A 19454-nucleotide genomic window follows, 5' to 3' on the forward strand; every position below is an offset into this window, starting at 1 on the left:
AAGAGACAGGTAAGACTATTGTGAAGCCAAGGGTTGGTTGAGCGAAAAGCTTTTCAGAGTCTCTTAAGACTGAGTGGAGTGTGGGAAGGTAACAATCAGAGTGTAGTTTTTCTATAGTTACCTCATCAGAGAAGGAACCAGATGATTAATGGTTGAAGCATAAACACTGATGGTGATGAGCAAATTTGAAGAATTGGATCTGCCTTACTTATGTGTTTGGGGGGGAAAAAAAAAATCAGAACACGTTCCAGCCTAAAACTCCATCAACATTAGCAGCAGTGGTCATGCCCTCATTTTCATAATTACCTTGGCAGTTAAAGCACTCACTCAGAAAGTGGGAGACATGAATTCATGGTCCATTCTACTTTGAAGGCACTGGAAGGACAGTGGTATCATTTAGGAGATGAACTGGAACTTGATATGATAGCTAGTAACATGTTCCTCTGTTTGAAACAGATCCACTCTGAAGTTAGTGGTGTGAGAATAGGCTGGAAGACAAAGGAAGAAGAGGAAAATATAACTGAATTGGAGAGGAGTGATTCATAGGATTCTGATTATTTGATTATTTCTCAGCAAACTGCTTGTCACGCTGGGAGTTGCTTGGGGCTTCTTCAGGTTTAGATGCAAGTGCTGCTTTTCCTGTCTTTGGGTTTGTCTCCTTTGAGTTGAGCAGAATCCCAAGGCAGCATTGCTGAGGGCTGCAACAGGATAAATTGTTAAAACTGCACAATGACATTCAAGGAAGTTAGCTCAAGTCCCACAAGCACTGTAATCACATAATAAGGATCTCTCACTCAAATTAATATGTTCTGCCTTTCTGCATGGCAAGTTAGATGCAAAACTATTAAACAACATGGCAAAACTACATCCACTCCCTAAGTATCTCTTCTCTATTGTCTCTCAGAGCAAGTTCACATATACTTTTTATGCTGCTGGTAGTATATCAGTGTTCTTGTACTTCTTATCTCCTCCAAAAATAAAACACATCTCTTCCATCTTACCAGTTTCCAAATTAAGAAAGTGGGATGGAAACATTGTTAGAGTCTTTTGTCTTTTCCTTTAGCAATGTTAGAAATTATTCCAGTAATATTTACAGACTATTAGTGACTGGGTAACACTAGCTTGGGCTCACTAAACTTCAGCCTCCCAACTAGGATAAACAGTACAGCAGCCAAAAATCTCAAATAAAATGTCCCTGTCTTCTCTCGTTCCCTTTCCCCACTGGCTAATCTTCCAAGTCCTGGAAACCTGGATTTTGGCCAGTGGTTTATTGATTGAGTAATTGTCAAGTAAAGAACTTCTGAAATTTAGTTTGCAAGAATGTTGTGAGAATATTGATCTTGTAATTGAAGACTGTAAGAATTTCTTTCAATGAAAAAGGGAGAAAAGTTACCCCATACGAACTGGAGGACTTCTTATCTTTTTCATTACCAACTGTAAATATATAGTGTTCCCTACAAGAAAAATGTTAAACTTCCTCCATCACTCTGTTTGATGTTCAGCTCTGTGATTTTTAAATGAACGTGATCTAGTAAAATGGACACAAAGCTACTTCTTGCCAAAAAGGAGTCTGGAATCCAAATGGAAAAGCTGAACATGAGTCATCAGTGTGCCCTTGCAGCAGTAAAGGCAAATCAGAACTGCCATAAGACAGAATAACTGGAAGACTGAGGAAAGTATTCTCCTTTATAAGGCACTTGGAGATTGCATCTGGAATTCTGTGTTCAATTTTAGGCTTCAGACTTCAAGAAAGATGTTGACAGACAGGAGCAAGTCCAGAGGAGGGCAACCATGATGTTTAGGAGGGTGGGCCATATTGTGTGTATTTCTAGCTTTTGCCTGTACTGTTATGTGAAGTTATTCCTTCCCAAGTGCACAACTTTGTATTTGCCTTTGATAAACTTTTTTTAAAGTTTGTGTCAGCCCATTTCTTGAGCTTTTTCTGAATGTTGCCTCAACCCTTCATCATATCAACTCCTTGCATCATTTCAATGTCATCTTCAAACTTGCTGAAGGTGCATGTTATTCTGTCCTATTAACATTCTGTACCTATGCTGTAAATGAAAGTATTCAACATTCATGAGCTATTATGCTGCCTTCAAAAAAAATTGCTGAAGACAGAGTATTATGGGTCATCAATTTCCCTTATTTCCCCATTACAGTGTGATAATTAATTAATGTATATATGAAGCTTTAGAAATTAAAACCTTAAATACTTGCTAAACATTATAAGGAACTCAGGTTAGGGGGACAGTCCTGTCAAGGTTTTTGGTTTCCAAGAGTCCAGATATTAGCAGTCGGGATTTCTTTCAGATTCTGTGTCAGCCTTTCTTCAGCTGCTAAGGAGCAGTATTTTTACAGGCAGATCATTCAGAGACTTTTGTCACTGTTTCCTTCTATGCCTGTTCCCCTTCAGAAATCTCTCACGTTTAAAGGAGTTCTAAACCCATCTTTTTTAATGGGTTGCAGCTTACGTGTTGAACTTTACCCTTTCTCAAGGAAATCTTCCATGATGGCACTTGCTTCATTACTACTTCTGTGATGTCATATTAGTAATAATGATATGATTTTGCATTTCAGCAACTTGCATACAGGATGGATTGTCTCTCATTAATTTCTCTCTCCCCTGAACTGTGTCCTTTTGTGTGATGATGCATCAGACATGTAATGATAACCACTTTTAATGTTTAAAGGTGAAACAGAGAAGAACATGTGCAACTAGAGTCACAAAGGAAATTTAAAATGGCCTAGACTTATGTTATCAGCTGTTAAACATTTGTTCAGTTAACATTAACGACAATTTCCACTTAAAAATCAGAGGGGAATAATGTGATTCAGTTTAATTACTGAAGGTGGCATTCAATAAGGAGACTGGGAGTAATATATGGGTTTCTTGTTAATAGTTAAGGTGAGATGCTAAAAAGCCAAGACAACAGTGATAATTTTTAGCATTTCTTCTAAGAGTATGAGATTTACCATATTTCTGTCTGTCTTGGCTTCTGTCTACCAGTCTCTTACTTCCCTCCCTTTCCCCAAGTTTTGAAATCATTGAACAATTTTAAGTTAACTTGTGAGACCAAAGAGGTCCAAGTATACAAATTATGCATTCATTCTATGATAATGACTAGCTGAAGGAAAGAGAGAAGTTTGTAACACTGAGTTCAACAGTTTCTGGGTCAACGCCTGAGGAGGTTACCTGTGTAATGACCCCACAGGATCATGCAATGCATGGGAGGAGCTCCCGCTATAGCACATGCATATAGATGTAGGGTGAAGCAGTGCTGAGGTTTTGGAAGTAGGGAAATGGAGTCATCAGTGACACGGATGGTGTGTTATTACCATGAAAGTAAGCAGGGGTAAAGGATGCAAATCTGTAGGTATTGTTAATTCTACTGGTCATGAAACAGCCAGCTATGTATTAATTAGCACTTGTCATATTAGAAGGTTTAATATTTGTTGATTATAAAATGAACACCTGGTTCTAGATGCCAGAATCATCAGCAATTAAGCAGAAGTTGTAGGACTACTGTAGGTGAGTAATAAATAGCCAAGTGCATCACAGTACTTGGTGAAGTAAAACTCTTATACTCTAGTACATTTCACAGTTATAAAAACTCATTATTTTGCCATCAGTTCAGGGGGGTTGTTACTTTTCTTTCTTTTCATGCTGTGTTTCTGGGTTTTTTTGTTTGTTTGTTTTTCAAGTACTGTGTACAAATTAAAAATAGAAAATGTTAAATCATCTTAATTGTCTGTAGTTAGCAATGCTTTCAATCTTTGAGTCTTGTTTGTCTCTGGGTCATATTCAAAAGCAAGGAAATTATTTATTCTAACTGTCACATCATGTGCATTTTGCTTACAGGAAGAGTTTGGACATAGTATGTTAAAGTGTAGAGAAATGTGTTTCAAAGGCTTTAGCTGCTTTATCCAGATCCTCATTCTGAAGAAATGAACAAAACAGAATCTTGAAAAATAGATCTTACTGGCTACAATTGATAACTTCTGAAAGTCTGTCTGCAGCTATTTATTCCTGATAATGTCTCAAATTTACTATATTTATATAAACAGCAATTTTCAGTATGTATAAAATGTAATTCCAAGTCATTCTATCTTTAGGAAAGGTTTCCACTGTAATTCAAAGCTGGTCTAGTAAATTGCTTGCAGCTTAGTACTTACTTATGAATTTACATTTTTAGGTATTTTTGAATATCATTATATTCCATGAATGGTTTATCAGTTTTTTTTTCATGAGGGTCTTGTAAGGAGATGATTTATGTATGAAGTTGTTTATATAAAGATGTTGAAAAACAGTTTTCATTATATGATTCGGCAAATCCTAAACTTTATTCCTTATGTATTAATATTATTGAATATTGGGAAATAAAGCAAAAGTGAAGTTGTGGGGTTTAACATCTGGAACAATAAAACTAGTCTCCAAAAACTACTCTTTGTTAAGTGTAACAACTATTAGTAGTACATGATCCTTTAAGCAGTTTGAATGAAAATTGAAGTTCCTAAGGAAGGGCCTTTAGTGGAAACGTAGAATGTCAGCTACAGTAGCTGTTGTATCCAATATCATATTAAAAAATCATGGTAGGTGCTTTAAACAGGGACAGTTAGTAAAAAGGAAGATACCTGCAATAAACTTTGTAGTCAGATCATCATAACTCATTTGCACCTCGTGAAAGAAAGATCAACCTTCATGGGTGAGGTATCCTCATTCATCTTGTGGTCCACTGCTTTGACTTTTAGTCAAATGTCGAGAGATTAATTAGATTTCAAATATCTTTGTGTATTATATTGTTAAAGTCTTCTAAATATTACATATCCAGAAAGTGGCACTCATGAGACCAACATCCAACTTTAACCTTTTTCCTTAAAAAAAATAAATACCTACATATAAAGTTCTTTAACTTAATCATAGGTAAGTGACGATGAGTTTTGAAGTCTCTAGATAGATCCCAAAGGTTTCTAGCTCACTTAAATCCTTGGAGGATATTCTTCTACCTTTCACTTCCTCATGTATGATTGTATTTCAGCTTCAGTCTCCAAAAGACATTTGATGATGCTGCCCATAGGGCACTTCTTAAGAACAGCTTCTAGCTAGCTCCCTAGCCACCTCTCTCTCACCTGCTAAATTGTCAGTGTTCATGAAATTAGACAGTAGACTGCACTAACTTGGTAAATCAGATCTTCCTGCTTCACCCACCTATACAGCATTAGAATGAACTACTGTAAAACACTGAGAAGGTGTGTGGCATTGCATGGGATTTTGATTTTAGGAGTAGAAGTAAGGTGTTGGCTTCTAAGTTGCAGGATTTTCTTCAAAGAGGGGAGAAACTAACTCATTCTAAGGCAGCAATCAAGAAAATGACTATTCATTAGTCATACAGGAAAAGTCTACTTGCAAGGGAAAGACAGGAGTTATAAAATGCTGTAGAATACATTGCTTGAACTAATACGCCCTTCAAAAAACAAAACAAAGCAAAGCAAATAAAACCCACAGACTTATTCTGTGAAGGAGTCATGCACACATTCAGACTGGTTCTGAAGCCATTTACTGATTCCTTAGTATCCCCTATTTATTCCTGGGAAGCAGGAGTTTTCTGCAAAACATTTGCAGGATACAGTCTAGGAATATTTGTTCAGTGACAGAAGATAGGAAATACGTTGTTTCATGGCAGTACTTTGTACCTGCTTATTGTACAGCACCCTAAGCAAATGTAAAGCTTAGTTGATATGCAACATATTGTGACTCTGGATCAGAAGATTGATGGGGAGAATAAGTTAGGGAAATAATATGACTAAGAACATCGACCCAATTTTTCTGTATTTAATCAATGTTTAGAAACAAAATACTCACAGTTAGATAAATGTAAAGTAAAAAATGACTTAAAAATACAGAAAATAAATGCAGGCAGACTTGTATCATCCTGTCTGAGTAGTTGCAGATGTTGATTCTGTATTATTTGGATGTGATGGAGAAAATCCCTCACTTAGGAGGTGTGCACCTTACAGCCTTTGCCATGCAGGATGTATGCCTTTCACAGCTCCCTACCAGTACTGTAGTAATTAGTTCAGCTCTTGCGCACAGAGATGTCTCTCTGAAGATCTAAAGACAGCAGTTGTGTGTCACTGTGTTCATTTGAGTTACAGCTTATATGAGAAGTCAGCAGTGCTTGAGCCTGAAGAAGTCTGTTCTATGATGTTATGAAGTTCAGAATGTTTTTTAACAGTATTGAGACATATTTTTGTGACTCAAAATGCCAGTCACTCAGGTGGAAGTGTATAACATCACATGCATAAAGTTAGAAGTCAGGTATCATAAAAGGTAAGTGGGAATCATGTCAAAATAGCATGGTAGTAATGAAGTCTTTGAGGAAAAAATAACCCGTGTCATCCTGTGATATTTAACAATACAGCCATCTGAAAAGGATGAAAATAGAAATGGTAATTGCTGTGAGAAACAGTTATGCCATTCAAGTAGAACCAAGCCTGTTGTTGTTGGGAGCCGTACCCATAAGGCACAAAATGTCACAGCATGCTTGCTAAGACTTCAAAGGATAAAATAACTTAATAAAGGCTCAACAGGTTGTTATATCTTGTCTTGCTAATGCTGTACTGTAAAAGAGGACTGTGGCTGGAATAGGCTTCCTGGTATTTTCCCTGTGGCCAACTAAGCAGGTCATCTTGCAGCATAGCTGCCTTAGGTATCTTATTTTAACACCCAACTTATGGAAAGTAAAGGAGTAGTAACAAACAATTCAAAATCTTTTGGTTCTATGATAGTCTAGTCTGAGAGGCTCTATGCAGAAATTTGATGATGTAAATGATCGGCTTAGTTTAATGGTGGAAAACTAGTTCAATAAATATAGCAATTTCAAAACTTACATATTTCTAATATGTCAGGCGTAGTAGACCTTTTATTAATGTCTCCAATTCCTTAAGCCAAACTTAGGGTTTTGGCTGAGCAATTACACTGATTGATAATGTTTGGAAGGAGAAAACATTTGAGAAATGAAGTGTTTGTGTTAAAATGTAAGGTATTGATTTTTGTATCTGAGGATATGGATATCTGAAGTTTTCTTGGTGACAAACTCAGGACTCGGAAAAAGAAAAAAGTCTATAAAGCCTTATGTACCTTTTCACTCGCTTATTCATGAAATCAATAGTTTTTCCTCCCTTCTAGAGATTGTAGTCTTTGCATTCATTCTAGGTGGTGCTTTTCTTGAAGTCTAATGTAAGCATTGTCATTAGACATTAAGCTAGTACTGCACTGGAGTGCAACCCAAATCATATATTGGTACTAGTAGATTTGTTCAGTTTGAGAGAAAATGAATAACTAGGTAAAAGTGTAGCTGTCATATTAACTATAAGTTAACTATTGATAACACAAACAATTTAAGTTGTTACAGATAGTTACGATGTCCCTGTGTAGCTTGCCAGATATTACTAGTGAGCTAAGAGATGATATTAAGGGTTGAAATTAAAAAGGTCACTTAATATTTGGAAAGTGACCCAGTTTGAATACAGTTACTATTCCACAGGTTCTAGAGCTATCATATATTTTTCTGTTCTAGCTATGAGAACTGTCTCAGTTTGAAAACAATGTATCATTGCCAGTTTCAGCTGTGTCACGTTGCAAAGGTATAAAGTACTATACACAAAATTTAACTACATTAATCATTACTCTGTCATAGAGTGGTCTTCAGATGCACTTATTTGATCATAATGAAAGAAGTTAATTTTGTCAGTTGCTATAAACAAGCGTCAGTTTTGGCAGGACCAGATCCATGTAGTGGACAGATATATGAAATCTGAGTTTTCTCACTGGTTCAAATAATGGTTTGGGCTTTCTTGTTTTATTTTTGATGTTATCAATATTTGCCATAACTCCTAGACAGCCAGATGGGGTTTTCCTATTCTAAGATATTTTCAGGAAAATTGTGGACTAAAAAAATATGTTCAGCTTACAAAATAATATGTTTAAACTGTCTGTGGACAGTTAAACTTTAAAATTGTTTTCTCTTTAAAGCAGAAAGTTTATTATATCATAATGGAAAAACTGAATTTAGTGACATTTCTAAAGCCTTTTGAAAGTCTCAATTTGTAGACAAATACAAAGTTGAAGTCTTTATTATTCATAACTTTTCCTGTGATGTTCTTGTTTTTCCACCTAAATATTTTCTCTTTTAAAAATTTTACTTAAAATACAGTGTTTATGGGTGGTCTTTATTGTTTAACATTTTCTTTTGCTATTCAGAATCTGATTTTATAATATAGTTTAGCTTAGTTTTTCCAAACACAGTAAGTTAAATTTTTATGTGCATTTCATATTTAAGAATTCATTTCTATAAGTAGATTTCTTTTGAAACCTAAAGCCATAGATCCCTGTCTATACATGGATTTTCCAGAGTCTTAAGTTCCTATGTATTCAGGTGAGTGTTTGCTTTCTTGTTAAAGTCATTTAAGCAAGTTACCACTCCTTAACTGATAGGTTTTTTCTGCAGCATATGGTCAATGCCTTGTAGATTTTAAACTAATTATATATATGTTTGTATCCATAGCGTATCTACACATAGTTTTTGCAAATCATCTGTTGGGGGAGCCTCACTGATGTGCACTTGAAACCTCCAGTGAGGGACAGTGGTTATTTAAGCTGCTCTGACAAAAATGTAGATACCCTCCTAATGATACTGCTTGATTTTTTTTAAAAAATACATCTCATAAATGTGGTACAAACTTGTCTATCCACCCTTTTAAAAAAAAAATAACTTCTTGTCTCATTTTAGCTTAAGCTTTTTTTTCTAATTGGGCCAAGATTGTATTTATGTAAGAATGGTTTATGAAGACAAATGTATCAACGAAGATGTGGATTTCAGATCTGAGTCTTAAGCAAACCAGTGTAACTTTTCATTTAAAGAGGCCCTAACTTGATAAATGTTGGTGGTTTTTTGTTTCATAAATAGGACTTAAATGTTTCCATAGATGTCCCCACATTGTTAGAAGATATTGCATCAGCTAACTGTGCCTTCTTTTTGGTTGGGGAAAAAGACACGTGCTGCCCTTTACGTTTTTAAGATGAACGGGGAAGAATTAAGATATCTTTTTAAAGCCTAAAACACTTTTCTGTCTTTTAGGAGATTGTACAAAATGAGAAGATATACCCTCCCCACACCCCTTACCACCCACCTTTTGAAAAGATAAGGAAAAAAAGAATGGAAACTTATTGTTCACCTGCATCTATTTAGTTTCAACTTGTCTTATCTTTCCTGAAGGCCATTCTTTCTTTGCTTATCATATTGCAAGTTGTTTACTCAACAACCTCTCACCTCTATTCCTGTGAGACATGGCAAAAATCCAGTAATGCAGTAAAGTGTTGTTAATGGATTTATTCATGCTTTTGACAGATCATGTTTCCTAGCTAACATGCGCAGATTGTGACATAGAGCTCTTTAGCCAACGATACAGCCATGAGATAGGACTCATTTCCCTGGATGACAGCAAAACTATTGGTATTGTATGTATTGCATAAAGATTGAAAAAACAGTAAAATTATCCCTGATGGCTCGACAGTCTTTCCAATACAATAAACCTGCTGTGTCCTTTTCAGATGCAGAAAGGTATTGTATATTTTGATCCCACCATCTGACTGACAATGACATGAAGTATAGGTTTATGCCATTATTTATCTTGCAAGAAAAACATGCTTGTACTGTTACTATAATACATTTTCTTCATAAACTACATTGAATATTGTTGAGTTCAGAGAGCATGTGATTCAAACAGCAAGATACAATGAATTTAGAGGCAGTGTTTTGTCTATACTGTGAGGAAAAGTCATAGCAAGATAAGGAAAAGAGAGATACAATACCAAAAGGAACAGATTATCAAGGCAGGTTCAGGGGGTTTGACACAAGATACAGAAAGAAAAGCATTACTTACAAGATTTTGCCTGCCTAGGCTAAGGATCAGGCAATCACTCAGACTGAGTCTGTACATTACAGGATCAGCATGGATACAGAGATACTTGGTCTGGACTGAGTGCAAAAACTGATAGGGGGGTTTCTATCCTGCAAAAAAGCCAGTGTTAATGAAAGGCATGCATGTGGTCATGCTTGTAACCAACTACAGTAGCCCATCCACAAGGCAGTAGCTGACAGCTCTTGGCAACAGCCTCCTAGTTCAGTTCCATCAGGCTGGCTGGTGTTGGTGCTGCCTGTGACATCCAGTATCCCAGCCTGAATTGTAGCCTGCTATCCCGGTCTGGTGCAGTATTGAACTCTCCAGTTCTTGCTTAATTTGTTGACTGTACATTTTGACAGATCTTACTTCCTCCAGTCTTCCCATCAGAGCTGCTTTTTACTCAGCATAGATCCAAACTCACTTGACACAGGCTTCACTTTTTGTAGCCTACTTCCAAAGTCCCTCTCCTTTAAAGTGCAATCTTCATTAAATTTCATTGGTTCTATCTTTCTGAAAGTGTTGCTGAGCAAAGGCAGAGGGCAAGCCTGGTTCGAAAAGAGCAGAGCCAAAATTTGTACCAGATGTCTGCTTTTTACAGTTAGCCACTGCATATTGGTTCCATCTGGAAAAGTGTGTCCTCCTGAACTGAAACTCTTTGAGCATCCGTAGAGCCATTTGACATACTAACTTTCTCTCTGAACCAGAATAAGTTTCTTCACGTAAATAGAAGGTAGCCTTATCAAAAATGCCCTGATGCCACCTTTCTGTAGGATATCTATTGCAATCCTGAGTCCTAGATGGAAGCAGTGATCTGTGTTGGATCTGTTGCAGAGCATATTATCTTAGAAGGAGGATATTATTTTATCGTTGCAAGCTACTGTTAAATTTTATCATCCTTGATGTTTATCTCTTCACTTGTATGTTTATGTCTTCACTTGAGATAATGTGGGAGGAACAAAGGAACACAAGCCTTTCATTACAAGCTTCCCTCCATCTTATCAAACAAAGCGATTTAACCCCTCATGGCAGGGGTGTTGGAACTAGATGATCTTTAAGGTCCCTTACAACACTAACTATTCTATGATTCTATGATTCTGTGATTCTATGATTCTATGAACTTAATTTCTTTGCCTGAACTTGCTTTCTGGGATCAGTGGTCCAGGCATAAATAGGCTGGAGGAGAAATGTAGGTGCACAGGGGTAGTGCCCAAGGCACATAAGAAGTGACATGTGAAGGACGCTCTGGGAGAAGCTTCCTATGTTGGAGCAAGTTGGTAATATTACTGGGACCCCACAGTACATTAATGCCTAATAAACACCTATATCCAGCAGAGCAGGCATAGTAAAGGTAAAAGGAAAGGTACTATTGTGGTTTAACCCCAGAGCACAACGCAGCAGCTTGCTTACTCCCCTGAGCCCTGGTGGGATGGGGGGAGATTCAGAAGGGTAAAAGTGAGAAACTCATAGGTCGAGATAAAAAAGAATCAATTAAAAGGAGATCATAATATTTTAAAAAAAAATGAGGAAAGAAACAAACAAAGAGGGAGGAAAATGAACTCCAAGAAATACAAGTGATGCGAATGAGAGCAGTTGCTCACCAGCAACTGACCAATGCCCAGCCAGTCCAGAAGCAATGACTCTTCTATGAGACTCCCCTCTGATTTAATTGCTGAGCATGACGTCATATTGTGTTGGATATCCCTTTGGACAGTCAGGGTCAGCTGCCCCAGTTGTGCCCCTTCCCAACTTTTTGTGCACCCCCTGCCCGCTCACTGGCAAGGAGTCAAAAAGGCCTTGACGCTGTGTAAGCGCTGCTCAGATGTAACTAAAACGTCAGTGTATTATCAATACAATTTTCAGCACAAATCCAAACCATGGCCCCATACAAGCTATATGAACAAATTTAACTCTAATCCAGCAAAAAAACAGTACAGGTGCTAAACCAGGGCTTGCACGCCAAATTTCTTTTGCTGTTCTGTTGCATCGGGCACCCTCTTAGCAAAAAAATTCTGAGTCCCACTTTTCTTTTCTATGGCGGACGTTTCTTTCACTGTAGTTGCATCAATATCCTTAGCTTCTTTTTCACCTCTGAAGAAATCAGTTGCTTTAGAGCAAAACAGAATAGATTTCCAGATAAAGCATCAGATCCGCTGCAGGATCCAGTTCAGCTTTTGTTAGGGAGGGCAGTATAGTTCACTGGTTTTGTTTCAAGACTGGGTGGCTTGGGCTAAGATAGCCTAGTAGACCAAACCATTCCATGTGATCTCCTTCCAATGCTTATGCAGAAGTTTCTCCGGGAGTCTGAGCCGTTCTGTTACTGTGTACATAGGCTCCATTACTCTCAGCTACAGCTGCCTTAGTAGAAAATATACAGGCTTTCCACAGCCCAGTGCCAGTAGATATGTACTTCTATTGTGTGGGTGCTGTTAAGATAGAGAAGACAGGGTATGGAAGACAGTGTTCAAACATGCAAAATCTTGCAGTTATTTCAGAACCAGGACTAACTGTTGATTACATAATCTGAGCTGTAGTACCAGCTGACTTAGCTCAGTGCAGTTATTTGAAGCCAGGATAGTTGGCATCAGGCAGCTGTGCTGACAGAAAGGGTCTGTTAGACTAGGTTGTACTGACAAGTTTTTTTGGTACAGCCTGAGGTGACACATGATCGCAGTGTTATGGGTTCCAGCTCAAAGATCCCAATCGTAAGGTTGAAAATCATGGATAGGTCAAAGTAGAACAAGCATCCATGCAAAAAGAACAAGACACACGTCTGAGTCAGTTAATAAGAAGGATAGTAACATCTGAGGTGTAAAATCTGTGATTAAATTTTAGAGATTTAATCAGATGTGACATTATTGGTATGGCCACATGGTTCCAAAGGGCCTGCTTAGAAAGAGGGTGTGCTTGTCAAAGTTATCCTAACACTTAGATGAAAAACAGTTGGCCTAGCAGAGAAGGTTTAAAGATACAGAATTTAATTTGGTCATAGCTGCAAATGCAGATTTACTATCATGTAACATCCTGACCTCTGTTTAAGCCCTTTGATCATGTATGTGTAAATACACCGTGGCTACGTTGGACAGTTGCAGTTACCAGTTGTCAGCTTTCGTTTTTGTTGTAAATGTAATGGATGAATAGGAAACTGTGGCATAAATTCAGTTTTTTTGCAATAACCAGCAGCAAATTCTTCTTGGTGGATACTCTAGCCTTTGCTTTTGTGCTTTGGTCTAGTTGTAGCAATTGTAAAAGACTGTCACTTGAAAATCCAAGTATTTGTACTCTTAAGTTTACATCCTGTGGAAGACTGATGTAAATAGAGCAAGAAGAGTAGGAATAAATATTTCATATCTTTCCTTACAGAGTTTGACTTTTCAGTAGAGAAATGTATAGAGTTTTTACCCTTATTCTTTGCTGAATATTTGTGGGAACAGTAGTCAACTGTATTTTATTTCTTCAATTTTAAACTGTTTGAAAACTTCAGAGAATTTTCTGAAGCCAAGGTTCGTTGGTCCTTATCACTCTCAGTCCAGGGATTCTTGAAGGCCTAGCTAGAGCAATTAGTGGTGGTAGCGTCATTCAAAGCTGTTGAATGCTGTCAATTTGTGACAATGGTTTAGGGCTGTATCTGCATTCTGAGGTTGTTCATATCTGTTTTGTACAGGTTTTGTCAAAAAGTCAGCTCTCAAAGTTTGAATGTGATCTCTGAAGGATTTTGGTAGAAGGGAAAGTTGATGCCAAAGCAGGAGCTCGTTAAGATATTTGAATCAGATAAACAGGGTTTAATCTTGTGTGACAGGAAGTCCATTATTAAAATAGCAGTCTCTTTAGAAGAATTTCTAGTTACAAATTAAGTCCAGGATATAAATTCCCCCTGTATTTTATCACATGGTAATTGTTGCAGGCTTGATCTTTCTGAGCAGTCAATCAAAAGCCTTTATTGAATCTTTACTGACTCTGAATCTTGCTGAACACAAAGAATTCCTTATCTAACTAAAATAAGAGATTTTAATTTAATGACAAACTTTTTGTCTACTTTTTGCCATTAATTTGAGGACTTAGTGCAGCCTTTGTTTTTCTAAAAAGCATATACTATATATTTATTCACAAATGGAAGGTTTTCCGTGTAGCTGTGAAGCAACAACCACTAATATGTCAAGCTAGTTTTAGAGAAGATTTTTAAGACTGTTGCCTCTCGGAGAGTAAGGTGTCCTGTTAGATATTCTGGTTCCTCATGTAGATCAATAAAACCTGCTGTCTGGAAAACCTCCTCAGCATCATCTAACTTCTGTGTGACAAAACCAAATGATTTTATTCTAGTTTAAATTTAAGGGATGAAATAGGGTATATCAGGACCTGTCTTGAAATATAGCATGTTGTAGAATTACTCTGCGTTGTAAAATGGACTCTCTGTGTCTTTGACATACAGGAAAAAATACCTAGATGAAAGGCTACTACAAAGTTTACCTAACAGCACAATAGTCAATCCAGCTGATGTGATTTTATCTTATTACAATCTTCTTTGCTTAATTTTTTTTGTTTTGGAAGGTTTTGCTTGCAAGTGCTGCACAATTGACTTACTGACTGTGTCAACAAAAATACTTAAATCCGTATGAAAAGAATGCAAATTATGTGTAAAATATGAACAAATGGGGACAGAAATATTTGAAGTCACTTTATTACCTCCACCTCCATCTTTCCCCAGGTCTTCTAGTTCGAAGGGTCATTTGAATATGTGAATATGCTTCAAGCAGAATCAGATGAGTTGGTATTGGCTGCTTGTTTGAACAGTTTAAAGCAGCCTAACACAGCTTGTCAGGGGAGACTAGGGAGTACTTGCATCTTCTCTCTGTCTCAGACATGCACACTCACACACAATTGTAGGGATAATAACCTCCAACAACTGATCACTAGCAAACACCTGGGAAGAACTAGTATTTCCAGTCAACGAAGCTGTTTACAAAATGAATGTCTGTCAGGCAGCTTTAGCATTATACTCTACTGTATTGTTAGTTACCTCTTGGGATGATAACTGTCGATTTCACATGCCTTATGCTCCCTGATTAATAAAAAAAAAGCAGCCTGTCTGTTGTGTACATAACATATGCATTAGTGACAGAACTGGCAGCACATCTTATGGCTCTGCTGGGTACTAAATTTTATCTCTAGAGAGCAAAAGCTTAATTTGAATAAGTAATATAAAAAGAAATGTTTCTTTTATGTCCAGTCCCACAAGCTGCCTGATAGGAGCATTTAAAGTTTGTGTGTACATCTTCAGTGGATCCTGCAGGTCTGTTATGTTTTTTACTTATCTTTTTGTAGTAAATGTCCAATTATTCTCAGCTACTTACAGAACATTAAAGCTGATAGCATTTCTACAGATTGTGGTACCAACAGCATGGTAGCCAAACAAATCAGACCTGAGTGCTGAAATGAAACACTATTAATGTCTTATCAACACTGTGAAAATACCACCTGAACATCATTACAGTCCATATTTTTATAGTATTTGCTTATATAAATTTTGGAATTTCTTTTTTCTATTAGAACTAGCAAGCATTTGGATGTTAGTATAATTATTTTTAGAGGAAAGTTACCTTCTGATCCTTCAGTCTATCCCTGTTGAACAAGTTTGTGTTCATGTTCAGTACGTCATACTCCTAGGAATGAAGACCATCTCAATAAATCTTGCATGGAACAAAATTCCCTGCCTTCAAAACTTTGATGCTATGTACCCACATGTGCTGTGAACTTAGTTTCAAACAACTTGGATATCTTTTCTGAGTTCATTGTAGTATGGTTGAGTCAGTCTGACACAAAAACTTGGATTCAGTTGGAATTTTGACACGGAAACGTTAATGAAATTCAAAGATGGGAAACTCCTTTCTTCTCTTTTTTTCTTTTCTGTCTATCTTTCTTTTTTAAAAGCAGCAGCAAGTCAGGAACTCCCCAAAGTATCAGTGATGATACTTTAGAAAATACTCCTGTGTATGTTATTCTAATCACGTCTCTTCTTAAAAAACAACCACAGCCTTGCCTAGATGGTAAAACTTCTTATGTGTTGCTATTTTTGTTTTCACCAGTCAAGCATACTTAACAGTATGTGATTTTATTATTCCTAAATTGTTCAAATTACATTTTTGCTATCTTTTCTTACACTCAGATACTTTTTTGAATGAGAGGATCTACTTGTTTTATTGTCTTCTAGTTGGCTGTTCTATACACCTGTTGGTCTTAGGCATCTACATGTTTGTTTAACAGATTAAATTTTAGAAGAAAGTAAACATCTGTGTTGGCAGGATTCTTTTTGGCTGAGAAGAGTTTGACATAGCTCCCTGGGGAGTCATCAGTTCTGCACTCTTTCTTCACCAGTGAAAACTTCCTTCTAACAATAACCACTAAATATTGCTAGTCCTGAAAACATGAAGTAGAGTTCTGTTGTGCTTTGATGGAGTCAAAGCAGAGAAATCTTTCCAGTGAGAATGTCAGGTCTGTATTACTCTTGGGCATCCACACTCAAGATAATATAGTACTTCCCAGTCCACTTTCAGCCTAGTTGTAAAGGTGATAACTGGTTTTTCTTCCCTGGTTGTTGTAATCCTCACCATATCCGTTTTACTGCATCTGGGGGGGCAGGACTGTCTGCTCAGGCATCATTGGTGCCCTACCTGCTATAAGTATTGGAAAAGCTGAGCCACAGCCTTTTCCCACAAATAAAGCTCTGTATAGCCTTGACCACTGTAGTGTGACAAAATGAAATGAGATATTTATTCCTCAAACCTAGTTCTTCTTTTTTCAGTCACAAAATGTCCAGTCACTGTCCCAGGACTAGGAATAACTACGCAATGCAAAATTTTCTTCTTTAGATGCTATTAATTTTTAAGATCAGAATAGAAAATAACTTTAAGGGCATTAGTCATGCAATTGATATGTTCAACAGCCCTATTGTTTTCTTTCCGTGTGATCTAACATACATAACTCATAAATCCTGAAATCAGTGATGATCTAATATTCGGTCTCAGTTTATTCTTCCTTCAACTATATTATAGTACTAACACAAATAGTTTCTAAAACATAAACAGGAATAAATAATAAACAAAAATAACAATAAAAGCAACGAGCGTGTTTTAAAAATGCCATTACCCTAAAGATACTATTTTCTTTATGTTGCCTATTTTCAGTTGTTTGGAAGAGGAAACCTTGAGTAGTAGGGTTCTAATGCAAAGAATGCAAATTAAATTCCAGGTTTATGGAGGTAAATAAAGTTTTATGAAGAAACTTCATTACATGATGAATTATCTTAAGTGCTCAGGTACTGAGGAGCTAATTCCTTTGTGAAAGAGTCTATCAGACTACAGTCCTGTGTTTCTTGTTCACAATATTTTTTGATTTTATCATTAAAATTAAAGAGATTATGATATGTTTTCTGGTTAGGCTGGTGGTGTAATTTCTAGTTTCCAATGTGTTGGTTTTTTGAGTAATTTTTTTTTTAAATATTAAAAAAACTCAAGCAGGTCCAGTCTGTGAGTGAAAGAAGGAAGAAAAGTCTTGTGAATATATATTAGGTAATATCCCTGGGGAGTCAGTTGTGTAGGTGTGATACAAGTGGGAAAAAAAGCTCTCCAGAGAGCAATGTGTAGAAGGGAACAAAGAGAAACCTTTTTGCTGGGCTGAGGGTTTTGCTGCAGGCTGCTTGGCTGTGTGGTGGCATTGTTCAGAGGAAGTGCACCTGCTCTAACATTTTCTTCAGCTGGAAGCAGACAGGTTTGTTGAATGCTCTAATTGCTGGTAGGCATGAAAGGATTGCCTAGAAGATTGCTTCCTAGGCTGTCCTTTGATGTTTCATATGATTTGGAAGCGAAGATTTCTTTTGCTTTATCCATCTTACTAATAGGTGAGAATAAAATATCTCCTCTCAGCTTTCATTCCAGAAGGTATCGTGGTACATTCTGTCCGATTAGCTGTATCACGGGCCAAAAGACTCCTTTTATCTTTTGAAAAGATTTGTAAAACACAAGCAGAGTCATCATAGTCTACATTCATAAAGCACTATCAGTGACGTGTTCAGTTAGTTGCAGGGGTCTCTGGGCAGAAGAAATACTCTGCTGTGAACACTAGGTTTGTCAAATGCTATAAAACACTGACTAGGAATTTTGAATGCAATCCTTTTAATAAATATTATAAACCTTGGACAGCAGTTAGAACAGATTCTTTATTTAATTCCATTTATGTTAATTTATAAACATAGTAAGTCTAATAAAAAATCCAAGTTTTGCCTTATTTTTCTACAAATTTGAATGGAGAACTGCAGTGAGGCTTGATGGTTTGAAGATCCTCCTTTTACAAAGAAATATGAGGCATGATTAGTGCACTGTGCAGTATTGTAGCAAACCTAAACTGTAACTATAGCTACATATGATATGGATTCATATACTTTAATTGTTTGCTGAACTTTGTAAATTAGTAAAGTAACAAAAGAACTATAAAAAACTTAATTAATAACTTATTACTTTTTTAAATAAGAAATGAAAGCCAGCTGAACGGAATTATGATGCAATACATTAACCCATGTAAACTGTCACTAATACTTTTCTGATGACAAAGTGGACTGCTACCAACATACCTGGAAGTACTGGAGTGTTTAAAAATATGTAGCTGTTCTCAATAGAACAGTCTTCCTTGATTTAATGTGGTTCTGCTCTGCACTGTGATACAGAATTTGGATTCAGATCCACCACTTCCAAAGTTCAGGAGTGCACAGGGTGTACCTTTTGAATCAGAGCCTATTTTACTTTCTAATGAGAAGATGAGAATTATTATATAGTAAACTTCTGTATTAAATACGTCCCAGAAATACATTGCCTGAAATTTTTAGAGATAAATATCATTTTAAGTATTACTGGAAATTAAAAAGCATGTGGTTCTTCAATCACTTGTAAAATGTGGCAGAAAATCTTCAATATATCTCCTGAAAGTTATCCGTATGCAGTTTTTATATTATGATTTACTGAAGTATGAATATATTTTCCTTTTTTTTAGATTTGTAACTCTCTTTTTTTCAGACTATCTCTTGTGGGATTCAGTTTTTGGAATGCTGAGGCATATCAGCCTTGAACTTTATAGCTACCTTTTGAGTAAAATTGGTTACAGTGCCAGTGGCCAATGCCATAAAATTTCTATTGAATTTTGTCATGGTCACTGTAAATTATACCAGCTTCCCAGCTTTCTCTTCTCAGGGCAAATAATATGTATTTTGTCTTGTGGTGTAAGCAAGGAGTATATTTACATGTCTACAATTGTGGCCTCTAATTTTCATTTTGTTGTGACACAATAAAACATTTTGAAGAACATGTCTGGAACTTTATTTACTTGGCAAAAGGTCAGTCTGGTTTAAATTTTTTATCTGTTGAAGCAAGTGTTTATCAAGTTTCTGTATGAATTATGTGGTGTATTAGGCAACATTGTAAACCAGTGTTTTATTTTAGATGTCT

General features: G+C 36.5%; 1 protein-coding gene across 4 annotated transcripts in view; it reads left to right on the plus strand.

Moving 5' to 3' along the window:
* Positions 1–19454, plus strand: part of ULK4 (unc-51 like kinase 4) — a 220806-nt gene that overhangs the window by 132704 nt on the left and 68648 nt on the right. The window lies entirely within an intron of this gene.

This window comes from Phaenicophaeus curvirostris, chromosome 6 (assembly GCF_032191515.1).
Source record: "Phaenicophaeus curvirostris isolate KB17595 chromosome 6, BPBGC_Pcur_1.0, whole genome shotgun sequence".
NCBI classification, from domain to species: Eukaryota; Metazoa; Chordata; class Aves; order Cuculiformes; family Cuculidae; genus Phaenicophaeus; species Phaenicophaeus curvirostris.